General features: G+C 45.0%; 1 protein-coding gene across 1 annotated transcript in view; it reads left to right on the top strand.

The window, feature by feature from the left end:
* The window catches only part of LOC140721733 (NACHT, LRR and PYD domains-containing protein 3-like), a 943,069-nt gene that overhangs the window by 33,915 nt on the left and 894,747 nt on the right, over window positions 1-14,407 (top strand). Inside the window, exon 4 of the mRNA XM_073036528.1 lies at window positions 13,372-13,665. The gene's annotated coding sequence lies outside the window, so the exon portion shown is untranslated. The remainder of the gene's footprint in view (window positions 1-13,371; window positions 13,666-14,407) is intronic.

Here is a 14,407-nt window from a genome sequence, read left to right as displayed (position 1 = left end):
CTGTCGTGGGCAAAGTACTGGAGAGTTTAACATCGGTAGCTGAGCGAAGGGCGCTGAGTAGGCTACGGTCAATTATGGAAAACCCTGAACATCCTCTACATAGCACCATCCAGAGACAGAGAAGCAGTTTCAGCGACAGGTTACTGTCGATGCAATGCTCCTCAGACAGGATGAAGGGGTCAATACTCCCCAATGCCATTAGGCTTTACAATTCAACTGCCAGGACTTAAGAACTTTTTTTTAAAGCTATTATTAATGCTTTTTGAGTTAGTGATTTAGATGCATATCATATTATTACTGAGTTAAGTATTGTATGTAATGAGTTTTTGCTACAACAAGTGTATGGGACATTGGAAAAAATGTTGAATTTCCCCATGGGGATGAATAAAGTATCTATCTATCTATCTATCTATCTATCATCTCTGATTTGCTGGAGGACCATCAGTGATTGTCCTTGATCCCTTCTCCCACCCATTCCATCTGCTCATTCCCTGCCCATCTGGGTCAAACTCTGTCCAGTCTGTACCCCACCACCTCAATGATATATATAAACCATCTTGTTCAACCTCTGTCCAGTCTGTACCCCACCACCTCAATGATATATATCAACCATCTTGTTCAACCTCTGTCCAGTCTGTATCCCACCACCTCAATGATATATATCAACCATCTTGTTCAATCTCTGTCCAGTCTGTATCCCACCACCTCAATGATATATATCAACCAGCTTGTTCCACCTCTGTCCAGCCTGTATCCCACCACCTCAATGATATATATCAACCATTTTGTTCAATCTCTGTCCAGCCTGTATCCCACCACCTCAATGATATATATCAACCATCTTGTTCAATCTCTGTCCAGTCTGTATCCCACCACCTCAATGATATATATCAACCATCTTGTTCAAACACTGTCCAGTCTGTATCCCACCACCTCAATGATATATATCAACCATCTTGTTCAACCTCTGTCCAGTCTGTATCCCACCACCTCAATGATATATATCAACCATCTTGTTCAAACACTGTCCAGTCTGTATCCCACCACCTCAATGATATATATCAACCATCTTGTTCAAACACTGTCCAGTCTGTATCCCACCACCTCAATGATATATATCAACCATCTTGTTCAAACACTGTCCAGTCTGTATCCCATCACCTCAATGATATATATCAACCATCTTGTTCAACCTCTGTCCAGTCTGTATCCCACCACCTCAATGATATATATCAACCATCTTGTTCAACCTCTGTCCAGTCTGTATCCCACCACCTCAATGATATATATCAACCAACTTGTTCAACCTCTGTCCAGTCTGTATCCCACCACCTCAATGATATATATCAACCATCTTGTTCAACCTGTGTCCAGTCTGTATCCCACCACCTCAATGATATATATCAACCAACTTGTTCAACCTCTGTCCAGTCTGTATCCCACCACCTCAATGATATATATCAACCATCTCGTTCCACCTCTGTCCAGTCTGTATCCCACCACCTCAATGATATATATCAACCATCTTGTTCAACCTCTGTCCAGCCTGTACCCCACCACATCAATGATATATATCAACCAACTTGTTCAACCTCTGTCCAGTCTGTATCCCACCACCTCAATGATATATATCAACCATCTTGTTCCACCTCTGTCCAGTCTGTATCCCACCACCTCAATGATATATATCAACCATCTTGTTCAACCTCTGTCCAGCCTGTACCCCACCACATCAATGATATATATCAACCATCTTGTTCAACCTCTGTCCAGTCTGTATCCCACCACCTCAATGATATATATCAACCATCTTGTTCAACCTCTGTCCAGTCTGTATCCCACCACCTCAACGATATATATCAACCATCTTGTTCAAACTCTTGTCCAGTCTGTGCTGCCTGGGGTAATGGTAGTAGCTGATACATTGGGACTTTTAAGGGATATTTAGATCAGCACATTAATGTGAGGACAATGGAAGGATACGGATATTGTTCTGGCAGATGGGATTAGTTTAGTTGGCCATTTCATTAATTGAATAGACAGCACTGTGCTGTACTGTTCTATGTTCTGTGTCTCTTGTCGAGAGGTTTCGGGATAACGGAGGCAAAAGGAGTGAGTGGGAGCAACAGGTCAGCTGGAGCCCAATGTGGGAAATGTGAGATCACCCACTTCTGTAGGAGAAACTGAAATCCTGAGTGTGTTAAAATGGAGAGTTTAAGTGCAGTGGGTAGAGAGGGAGGTGAAAGGTACATTGTATTTATTGTAAGAGTTATTGGGTGTAAGAGTGAAATGACATTAACAATTACTTGCGTTTTGTTGAGATTGTACCGGGAATATGGTTTAAAATCCCACTCTCCATGGGTTATACAGACCTGCTGTTGAAGAAAGGCTGAAAAAATATTATATGGTCTAAACTATAGACCAGTGCTTCTGACATCAGTATTAGAAGCACTGCACATATAAGTACTTGAAAAGACATGACTTATTTGGAACAGTCATCATGACTTTGTTTGCTCTTGGTAACACACAGAATTTTTTTTTGATGACGCTATGGGGAATGTTGCTAGGAAAGCAGATAAAGGCCATGCAGCGGATGTTGTTTACATGGACATTTGCAAGCATTTAACAATCCCTCCCACGTGGGAGGTTGGTCAAGGAAATTCATTTGCATCACGTTCAACGTAAGGAAGTAAATTGGAGTAGACAATGGCGTTTTGGGGGAAGGTGGACTGTGATGGTAGATGATTGTCTCCATTAATCGGGGCTTGTGACCAGTGGAGAGCCGCAGGAATGTAGTTGGGCCCGTTGCTGTTTGTCATCTATAGCAACGTTTAGGATGATAACGTTTTTAACTTGATAAGCACATTTGCGTGTGACACCAAGATTAGGGGTGTGGTTGACAGAGAGGCAAATTACAGGGATCTGGAACAGCTGGAAATACTGAGCTGAAAATGGCAGATGGAATTTAACGCAGGCAAGTGCAAAGTGTTTTACTATGGTAAATCTTGCACAGTAAACAGTAGAGCACTAAAAATTGTGGTGGAACAAAAGGATCTGGGAATAGAGGTCCATAATTCATTGAAAGCAGCGCCACCTGTAGGTAGGGTCATTAATAAGTGCTTTTGGCATAGTGACCTTCATCAATTAAGTTATTGACTGCAGGAGATGGGATGTTATTTTGAAGTTGTATAAGACATCGATGAGGCCGAATTTAGAGTATTGTGTGTAGTTTTGGTCACCTGCCTACAGGAAAGATGTAAGTAAGTGGCGTTTCAGGCGAAGGGTGACAATGTTATTAGATGGTTGTCTCCCTGACTGGGGGTTTATGACCGGCGGAGGGCCACAGGAACGGCAGTTGGGCCGTTGCTGTTTGTCATCTATGATAACGTGTTTAACTTGATAAGCACATTTACTTATGTCAGCAAGATCAGGGGTGCAGTTGGCAAAGAGGCAGGTTATCATAGGTTACAGTGCGATCTGACGCAGCTGCAAATTCTGAGCTGAAAATGGCAGATGCAGTTTAATGCAGGGAAGCGTTGCACTGTGTAGGTCTTACACAGTAAACGATGGCGCACTAAAGAGTGCGGTGGAATAAGAGGAATAAGGCACTGGTGAGTTTGAATTTGGAGTATTGACTGCAGTTTTGGTCATCTATCTACAGAAGAGAAATAAATAAGGTTGAAAGAGTACTGGGAAAAGGTGCGGGCGGTTTTTCTGGGAGATTCGGAGCTCAGGGTCTGGTGGAAGCAGCTGTCTGGCCCCGCACATTCCACAGAACCGTAGGCAGTTCTTCTTAAAGCAGAACTTTAGGCCATTCTGCTAAAACCATGTCCAACTGGTTTGACGTTTCACTCTCATTTGGGTATGAAAACATTCACGTTATCAGTCTGTTTAACTATTTCTGCTGCAGGGAAGGTCAGTGAATCTGAAAGCTGATATAAAGTACACTTAACCGGTGTTCTCGAAACCGCAACGTTACCAATTACAGTCGGTGCTCTGCTTGCTGTGAGTTTACGGAATTTTTTAAATTTTTTCCTTCAGACTCACATTGTCTGTCGCTGATTCATCCTCTCCACGTTCACCCCAGCCAGTCCTTTCAACAGTCCGTAGGTGTCAATGAGATTCCCCAGCATTTTTCTAAATCCCAAAGCTGCCAAATGCTGTTCATATGTTAACCCCTTCATTGCTGGAATCATCCTCATGAACCACCTGCCGTCACTCAACAACGACAACACATGTTTTCTGAGATATTGGGCCCAAAACTGTTGACAATACTGTAAGTATGGCCCGATTAGTGTCTCATAAAGACTCAGAATATTTTCCTTGCTTATATATTCTATTCCCCTTGAAATAAGTGAAAACATTGCATTTGCCTTCTTTATCACAGACTCAACCTATAAATTAACCTTCCAGGAGTCAGACCCGAGTACACCTGATTTCCTCTGCACCTCTGATGTTTGAACATTCTCCCGTTTGGATGACAGTCTACATTGTTAGACAGGGATAGACAGGTGGTAGCTGGGCAGGAAAAAGAAGGAGAGATGGAGGGGGGGGGGTGAAGGCACGAGAGAGCGGGGAAGGGTGTGGGGAAAGAAGGAAGGGGAAGGAGAGTCGCGCATGGAATGAGGGGAGCGCGGGAGGGGGGAGGAGAGAGCTGGGGGTAGGTGGGGAAGGGGAGGGTGGGAGGAAAAGTGGACAGGGGGTGGGAGAAGAGTGCAGCGGGGAGGGGGCAAGTGGGAGGACAGCGTGGGAAGGAAAGCGAGTGTTTTGTAATGAGCGACAGACACTATATAACCGAATAACCTCGGGTGTAGCGGCTCAGACTGACATCTCTGTGTATGGTGAGCACACCGTTCACCCAGCACCTTACTGAACTCCGTCCGGTTTCAACATCACAGTAAGTGTTGTCTCCGATTCTTCAGAACCAGGGAGCGTTTACAATGGGGTTTGGCTTTTGTCGGGCTTGGTGGGTGGGGGAATTCAGTGGGCGAAGGGAACTCTGAAATCTTCAAATTAACGAATTAATTATTGACCAAATGGATTAAAAGAAACAATTACCTTCAACTACAAACATTCTCCAGTTGGTTTCTACTGAGACGCTGCAGAAAAACCTTTCTGCAGTGATCTGTGAAATGTCCCCCAGGGGCAGGGAAAGAGTCTCTCTCCCTCTCCTCCCTCCCTGACACACTCTCACTCACAAACACAGGAAAAACTATTCGGAATACAGAGCTGCTGTAAGACTTTGGCATTCGGAACGTCGCAGTAGACAATGCCACAGATCGATTTATTTAATTATATTGCAAATATATATATATAACTATATATTGGGTGTTTGAAGTAAAATAAACTACTGGAAACTCTCAAAGTCTGATAGCAATTGTAATAAGTAGACATTCAGGTTGCAGACACTGGTGAACGTTCTTTTCCAAATCATCGGTGTTTTACTGTTTTTTTCCTGTTACAGGGATATTTAAATTACAGTGTTAAATTAGCTTTGTTCACAGTCGAAGGTGAGCGCAAAATGTCGAACTGGTTTGTTTGGTTTCAGCAGAGAAGCCGCTCCCTGCTCCGAGGAATGCCTGCGTGTCAGAATTTGCCCTGCAGACAGGCAACATCTTGCACACAGCTTGCACTGTGAGTCTCACAGAGCAGCAACACCAGCCCCTCCCCCATAGTTACTAAATGACCCTCGTCTGATGGTCTGGTGTAAAGTTAGAAGGAAACGACTTAGTGTAAAGAACAGTCTTAGTGAATTAAGGTGAAACTAATTCAGCTTCTGATATTTATTTCTGATCTTTATTTCCAACCGACACGCTACCTGTGTTTTGGATCAGTGATCAAGAAGATTTTCACAAACAAGAGAAAATTTGCAGATGCTGGAGCAACACACACGAAATGTTGGAGAAACTCAGCAGGCCAGACAGCATCTAGGGAAAGAGTGGATGTTACGGGCCGAAACCCTTCGGCAGGACGCCTTTCCGAGATGCTGCCTGGCCTGCTGAGTTCCTCCGGCATTTTGTGTGTGTTGCAAGAAGTTATTCGCTCTATTTCAAGCCTCTTCTGTCGGTCGTGGTATTTGTGTTCCTGCATTATCCTGTCTGCACGGTTGAGATTCTCCACAGTTTATGTCAAGGTTAAAAACAGTTCCCGAATCAGGGGTTGCGATTCCAAAGCAAGCGTGCAGAAAGCTGTTTAGCCAACACGGCTTCTGTTTCCAAAACTTGTCATTTCAGATGAATGCATGTCGTTTTTCTCATCGACGTTGATTCTGTTCAAGGTCTCGGTACACCGCAAACAGTGGGGGTGGGGTGGGGAGGGGACCAGTTACAGAAAGCGGCAGGCGGCATTTTGGAGCGAACACCACGATTTCACTGTGTGGGGTAGGAGGCTCGATGGGCTGAATGGCCAATTTCTGCCCGGTTTGTGCAAAAGAAAAGCTCTGACTACAGAGTTACTGTAAACTAAGTAAATGAGTACGGACCACGGCAAATAACCTACTGTTGAACAAAAAACAACTCTTGCAGTAATTAAATCATCCAGGACGTTGACCGAGATGATAAGCAACAATGAACCCAGCACCGACCCCCACTGCACCCCACGAGTCACTGGTCTCCAGTCAGAGAGTCAAACCATCTTCCACCACTTACTGGCTTCTCCCGCAAAACTAATGTCCAGATCAGTTTATCACCTCATCCTGAATGTCAAACCCTTGAACCTTCTTGACTAATCTCCCACGTGGGACTCTGCCAGATGCCTTGCTGCTGGACTGTTTACTCGCGTCCCTGTTGCAGCCTGTCTGTTTAGTGTTGATTTGATAAATATCTCAGCAGTTGACTCTGGATCTGCAGACATGCTCGGACGTGCTGCTGCACTGTAATTTTATATCAATGCAGAATGACGGTGGTAATTGGGAACAATTTAACTCATTATTGTCAATTTGTTAATGACTGTGGATTTAAAGTCTGGAAGAAAATGTCAAAGTCGAATGGGTCAAGGACAGCGGAAGCAGACCGATCAATTGTCTTTGCTCCTGCCCCGTGCTTGGAGACGGAAGCTGCCATTTTGTGGAACTGTTTTACATCCTCCATTTTGTGAGACAGAGTTGCTTTGCTTTTTGTGTTTTAAAATAGACACAGTGGTGTTTCAGGCCTTCTACTAAACTGGAGGTCCTTTCCAAAGAAGTTACTTGTGATATTTGTTCTTTGATATAACATATGCAGTTTGGTGAATGCTGGGGATGGTGCCAACCTGATGTGATTCGAGCTGATCACTGAAGAGAACGCATTAGGGTTCTCCTCCTCGTTATCCTCCTGCTCTTGATGAATGTGTTGAATGCCTTAGGATTCACCTTAATCCGACCCCTCTTGCCTTTTCGTAATTTCCTTTTTTAGTTTCTTTCTGGTGTCTTTATACTCCTCATGTGTTTTGTTTGATCCTGACTTCTGAAGCTTTACATATGTTTCCTTTCCCTTCTTGACCAAATTTATCACCTCCCTGGCCATCTAACGTCCTAGTGTCTTTTCCATATAACCATATAACAATCACAGCACGGAAACAGGCCATTCCGGCCCTCCTAGTCCGTGCCGAACTCTTAATCTCACCTAGTCCCACCTACCCGCACTCAGCCCATAACCCTCCACTCCTTTCCTGTCCATCTTCCTATCCAATTTTACCTTAAATGACACAACTGAACTGGCCTCTACTACTTCTACAGGAAGCTCATTCCACACAGCTATCACTCTCTGAGTAAAGAAATACCCCCTCGTGTTTCCCTTAAACTTTTGCCCCCTAACTCTCAAATCATGTCCTCTCGTTTGAATCTCCCCTACTCTCAATGGAAACAGTCTATTCACGTCAACTCTATCTATCCCTCTCAACATTTTAAATACCTCGATCAAATCCCCCCTCAACCTTCTACGCTCCAATGAATAGAGACCTAACTTGTTCAACCTTTCTCTGTAACTTAAGTGCTGAAACCCAGGTAACATCCTAGTAAATCGTCTTTGCACTCTCTCTAATTTATTGATATCTTTCCTATAATTCGGTGACCAGAACTGTACACAATATTCCAAATTTGGCCTTACCAATGCCTTGTACAATTTTAACATTACATCCCAACTTCTGTACTCAATGCTCTGATTTATAAAGGCCAGCATTCCAAAAGCCTTCTTCACCACCCTATCTACATGAGACTCCACCTTCAGGGAACTATGCACTGTTATTCCTAGATCTCTCTGTTCCACTGCATTCCTCAATGCCCTACCATTTACCCTGTATGTTCTATTTGGATTATTCCTGCCAAAATGTAGAACCTCACACTTCTCAGCATTAAACTCCATCTGCCAACGTTCAGCCCATTCTTCTAACCGGCATAAATCTCCCTGCAAGCTTTGAAAACCCACCTCATTATCCACAACACCTCCTACCTTAGTATCATCAGCATACTTACTAATCCAATTTACCACCCCATCATCCAGATCATTTATGTATATTACAAACAACATTGGGCCCAAAACAGATCCCTGAGGCACCCTGCTAGTCACCGGCCTCCATCCCGATAAACAATTATCCACCACTACTCTCTGGCATCTCCCATCTAGCCACTGTTGAATCCATTTTATTACTCCAGCATTAATACCTAACGACTGAACCTTCTTAACTAACCTTCCATGTGGAACTTTGTCAAAGGCCTTGCTGAAGTCCATATAGACTACATCCACTGCCTTACCCTCGTCAACATTCCTCGTAACTACTTCAAAAAATTCAATAAGGTTTGTCAAACATGACCTTCCACATCCCCGTCCTTTCTTTTAATGGGAACTTTTGGTAGATATCAAAAGTTGAATGATTCACACAGTAATTTCCCAGGAATAGTCCCCACAGCGTTTTGATGTCAGTGTAAATTGCCACACCCACTTTCCTCAGAACTGCTGAAATCAGATGGAATGGTTTGACAAATCACTCTCACTGGAGTGTGAACAAAGTCACTTTAGTATTGTATTTATCCATTTCTGCTGCAGTGTAGTGATAGAGCCTTTATCGTGATATAATGAACATGACCTATGGTCTCGAACCCGTAACGTTACCGGTTTCATTTGCTGCCCTGTTTGCTGTGAGTTTACAAAAGTTTGTTTTTACCCCAACTCTCATCCTCTGCAGTTGCTTTTTTTTTTCTCAAGATTCCTTCAAATAAACCAGTCCGTACCATTCCCAACCCTGACATTCTTTAAATTAAAGAACATTACCCTAGGGTTTGGAACCTGCAGCGTTCGCAGTCACAGTTCCCACTAAACTTTTAGCTGCTCTTGATGAAAGAGTGAGTGCAAGGTGGTGACTGTGAGGGTAAGGAGGAGAGTGATGGGGTGAGCAGGGTAAGGGGAAGGGCAGGATGAGTGTGTGGAAGGTGGATAGGGGGAAGTAGAGAGAGTGGGGAGAGAGGAACGAGAGGAGAAAGCAAGAGTGAGGAGAGGGAGAGGGAGGGACAGAGAGGGGGAGTAAGAATGATACGTGGGGAGGGTAAGGAGGAGAGGGACAAAGGGGGGAGTGAGGTGGGGAGAGGGTGAGAGAGATCTAGAAAGAGGACGGGGGAGTGGGTCGGAGAGGGAAAGAAGGGGCAGAGAGAGGGAGGAATAAAGGGGGCAAGTGTGGGGAGGCTGAGAGAAAGGGAGTGAGAGGGATGGGTGGTTGGTGAGAGGGTAATGGGAGATGTAGAGAGAGAGGAGTGGAATAGGAGAGAGGATGAAAGAAAGAAGCAGAGAGGCGCAGGAGCGCCAAAGGATAAATGGTAGGGAGAGTGAGGGAGTGACAGGGAGTAGAAGATAGGGTTAGGGAGAGTAGGAAGGGAAGGTGGAATAAATAGTTGAGTGAGTGGGATGTCGAAGGAGGTGTGTGCAGGCAGTGGCGAGGAATAGGTGAGCAGGAGGGGCAGCAAGTAGATTAACAAGGAGAGAGGGATGAGTGAGATGGGCGGTGAGGAGGGAGGGGAGGTGGGCTGTACAGTGAAGAGGAAGGGTGACCGAGTTGGTCGGCAAGGAAAGACGGGAGAGTGAGAATGACGTCAATGACGGAGCAGTGAGGGAGATGGGATTGAGGCAGAAGGAGTGAAGGTGTGGGGTGCGGAGGGGTAGGAAGGCATGATGAGAAAGGAGTGAGAGGTTGATGGGTGGAGTGCGGCAAGTAGGGAGGGGTGAGGGCGAGGCATGGAGAAGAGAGCAGGGTGACGAGCGGTGGTGAAGACGCAAGGACGGGCGAGGGAGGTCAGAATTATTGGATTAAATATTTACTCATTCACAATGGCAAGGATGTTCGTCATGGCTGATCACAAGTCACTGAACAAATCCACCGTGAGATTGCGGTTCCCTGTCTTGCCATTCCACAGCGGGGGTGTTTACCACACATGCTTCCCGGTCTCCAATCCCACACAGGGATTTCTCCACAGACAATTCCCCGTCCTTGGATCTTATCGCCCACCATTCCCGGTCTCCATACCCCACACCAGCTGCTTTACTGCGAATGATTCCTGTTCTCCCTTTCCCACACCGGGAGTTTTGCTCTGCATGGGTCCCGGTGTCCCTATCGAAATGTAAGTCCGTTGAGACCTTTTGACCTGCCTTCCACCGCCTCCCATCCATGTACCTATCCAAGTTTCTCAAACAGATGTTGTTAAGACCTCAGACAAAGTCAGCAATGGAAGGTTAACCATGTTCGGAGCTGCGTATATTTCAATGCAACAAGTAGGAAAGGCAGATGAGCATTGGTCATGGATCAACAGATGGCATTATGATATTGTCACCATTATTGAGACTGGCTTGCAGAGAACTGGCAGCTCAATATTCTGGGGTTCTGTTGTTTTGGACAGGACAGAGCGTGAGGGATTAAAGGGGTAGGGGTGGTTTCACTACTCAGGGAAACGGTCAGGCAGTGTGCAGTAAGGACAGATGGGAAAACTCATCTAGTGAGGTTTTATGGGTAGATCAGAGAAATAAAATTTGTTTGAACATGTTAATGGGTCTGTCTTATAGACCACCCAAGAGTCTGCGGGATTTAGAGGAACAAATTAGTCGACGTCACAGAATATTGCAAGAAACATAATTTGTTATAATTTGATTTTAACCTTCCACATGCGGACTGGAACTCTCAGACTGTATATTGAGTGGAGTGTACACATGTAGTTGACACATGCCTTCAGGAAAGTTTCGTTAATCAGTACTTCGAAGTCCCAAAAACTCAAGTGTGATACTTGATCTCTCATTAGGGACTGAGACAGGACACATGGAACAGAAGTCTGCGTAGGGAATCTCTTTGCATCTGGTGATCATAATGTCATCAGATTCAAAGGAAGTGTGGAGAATGATAGCTCTGTGCCATGGTATTGAGGCCCTGGTATAGAAAAAAAGCAGATGCATAACAGGTGTAGGCAAGTAGGAAAAAATTGAGGTACTTATGGAGTTGAGGAAATGCAAGTTAACATTGAGGAAAGAGACCAGGGAGGCTATTGTACCGATATTTTAAAAGCAAAAGGATTACATGGGACACAGCTGGTCATCTGGATTATCAGAATGGCAATGTACACATGTAGCCGAAAAAGATAGAGGAGTTCTTAAGTGGATTTTTGCTTCTGTGTTCACTCGGGAAAGGAAGCTATTGAAGTGAGGCCATGGATGTTATACAAATTATGGATGAGTAAGTGTTTTGGGGAAATTGGGCAAATTTGAGTGTACAAGTCCCCAGCAACTGAGAAGTTCAGCCCTCAGACCCCGATGGAGGCGAAAGACAGGGCTACCGGAGGATTGGAGGATAGCTAATTGTGATCCACTGTTTAAAAAATCCTCCAGAATTAATCCAGGAGATTATAGGCCGGTGCACTTGACATCAGTCGTGTGAAGACATTGAAAGGACCGGATATAGGATTATTTAAATAAACAGGACTGATTAGGGACATCCAACGTGACTTTGTGTGTTCTAGACAATCTTATTGAGTTTTTCAAAAAAGTTACAAGGAATGTTGATGAAGACAAGGCACTGGATATTTCCTACATTGACATTTGGCAAGGTCCCACATAGGATGTTGACCAATAAATTTCACTCTCTTGGCATTCAAGGTGAGTTAGTAAATGGGAGTAGACATTAGCATAGAGGAGGAAGGCAGATAGTGGTAGCAGATGGTTGCCTCTCTGACCCGTGACTTGTGGATTTCCAGAGGGATCGGTGCTGATATCCGTTGTTGTTTGTAATCTGTATCAATGATCTCGATGATAATTAGATTATCCGGATCAGCAAATTTGCGGATAACACCAAGGTTTGGGGTGTAATTGACAGCGAGGAAAACTATTGGAGCTTGCAGCGGGATCTGCACCAGGTGTAAAAATGTCTGATAATGGCAGATGGAGTTTAATGCAGGCTTGTGAGCTGTTACGCTTCAGTAGGATCAACCAGGGTGGGACTTACACAATGAAGGGTTCGGCACTGAAGGGTGCGGTAGGACAAAAGCATCCGGGAATACGGTTCCACAATTCATTGAAAGTGGCAGCACACCTAGATAAGGTAGTAAAGAAACCTTTGGCACACTGGCCTTCATAAATTAAAGTATTCATTATAGGAGATTGCATGATATAAGACAGTTATGAGGCCTAACTTGGAGTATGTTTGCAGTTTACATCACCTACCCACAGGAAAGATGTAAATAAGGTTGACAGAGTACAACGAAAATGTTGCTGCTATTGGAGGACCTGAGTTATAAGGGAAGATTACGACTTTGTTCCTTGAAATGCAGAAGATTTGAGGGAGATTTGATGGAGGTCTACAAAGTCATGATGGGTATGGATAGGGTAGAGGGATGGGGAGAGTGAGGGTTAGGTTAGGGGATAGAAGGGAGTGAGGCTCCCATTTTTAATCGGCACACAATTCCCCCTCCCCCGTGCTGATTTCAATCAATGTGTCATTCCCTCCCTGTTGGCCATTTTAACGTATGTGACAATTTTCAGTGAGTGCATCACTCTCTCCTTCGGTAAAACTTCAGGCCATTTGGAATAAATGACTTTTAAGAGAAATAAATTCGACAAGTATTTCCGGCGGGGTGTGGATCAACAGCCTCCGCTTGTGAAATGAAACCCGCTGTTAACTGTGGGCGAGGCGGTTTCTTGTGACAATAGTTGTCCGGATGGAAATGCAATAATCTCTCCCAGTTTTTTTTCCAGTTAGTGGAAATATATAGTCGAACGTGTTTGGTTTAATTTCAGCAGAAATGCAGCTCCCTGTACCTAAACAGAGAAACTCCGCTCCGCCCCACTGGTTGCGATGAAAGAAAAAGGAGAGATCCACACGGAAATCCGGACAGAAAGGTTAACGCAGTCTGTTTGTTTTCCTCTTTAGGGTTGCGACATTGATCCCACTCCCGCCTCCGCCCGCTGTCAGACCCGTCCTGAGCCGGTGAGAGTTAGTGTGACCCGGACTGCGGCAGTCGCGCTCTACCCCGGCTCACCCGGTCCTGTCCATCTGTAATGAGCGACGGACACATCACAGCCGAGTGGCCTTGGGAGCAGCAGCTCAGACTCAACTCTCCGTACAGGGTGAACACACCGGTGCAGGGACATTGTCGATCACCCGGGAAGTCAGACTGTGATTTCCCGGGAGCACACTGAACGCCGTCCGGTTACAACATCAGAGGTAAGTGTTGTCTATGATTCTGCACAACTATTCAGCGTTTACAGCGAGGCGAGGCTTTGGTGGGGATCGGGAGTGAATTTAGTGGGAGAAGGGAGTTCTGACAGTTTATGTTAATGAGACATTCATTGTCCAAATGGATTAAGAGAAATGATGCCGTTGCCGTCAACCAGAAATACTCTCCAGTGTGGTTTCTACTGAGTGTGAGCAGAAAGCATCTTTCACCCCAGTAGTGACATGTGAAATATCCCACGGGGCAGTGACCCGTCACCGATCTCTCTCAAACAAGAGAAAATCAGCAAATGCCGGAAATCCGAGCAACACACACAAAATGCCGGAGGAACTCTGCAGGCCGGGCAGCATCTATGGAACAAAGAACAGTCGACCTTCGAGAGCCCAGCTAATGTACTTTACATCGCGTCATTGGTTCTATCGCTCTTCCCTGTACAGGCAAGGGTTAAACTTTCTTCTCGCTTTGTTTTTCAAAATACTGAACAGTGAGACACTGCACTGATTAAACTATCCAAAACCAGATCAGCCTAGAAAGTCCTTCCCCAAAAATTAGTGTTTTGTGATCCAACTCGAGACAAACAGCACGCTGCCCACTCCACCAGTGCGTTCTTTGCAGCCGGGCGAATCCCATGATTGATTTTGTTGTCCCTCTGAAATCAAATTAAATGTCCATTCTGGTATTTCAAAATACAAGCGCTCCCCCACACCGGGGATATGATGTCACAGTTGTGTG

This window comes from Hemitrygon akajei, unplaced genomic scaffold (genome assembly GCF_048418815.1).
Source record: "Hemitrygon akajei unplaced genomic scaffold, sHemAka1.3 Scf000060, whole genome shotgun sequence".
NCBI lineage: Eukaryota > Metazoa > Chordata > Chondrichthyes > Myliobatiformes > Dasyatidae > Hemitrygon > Hemitrygon akajei.
This window is presented reverse-complemented; position numbering and strand designations above follow the sequence as displayed.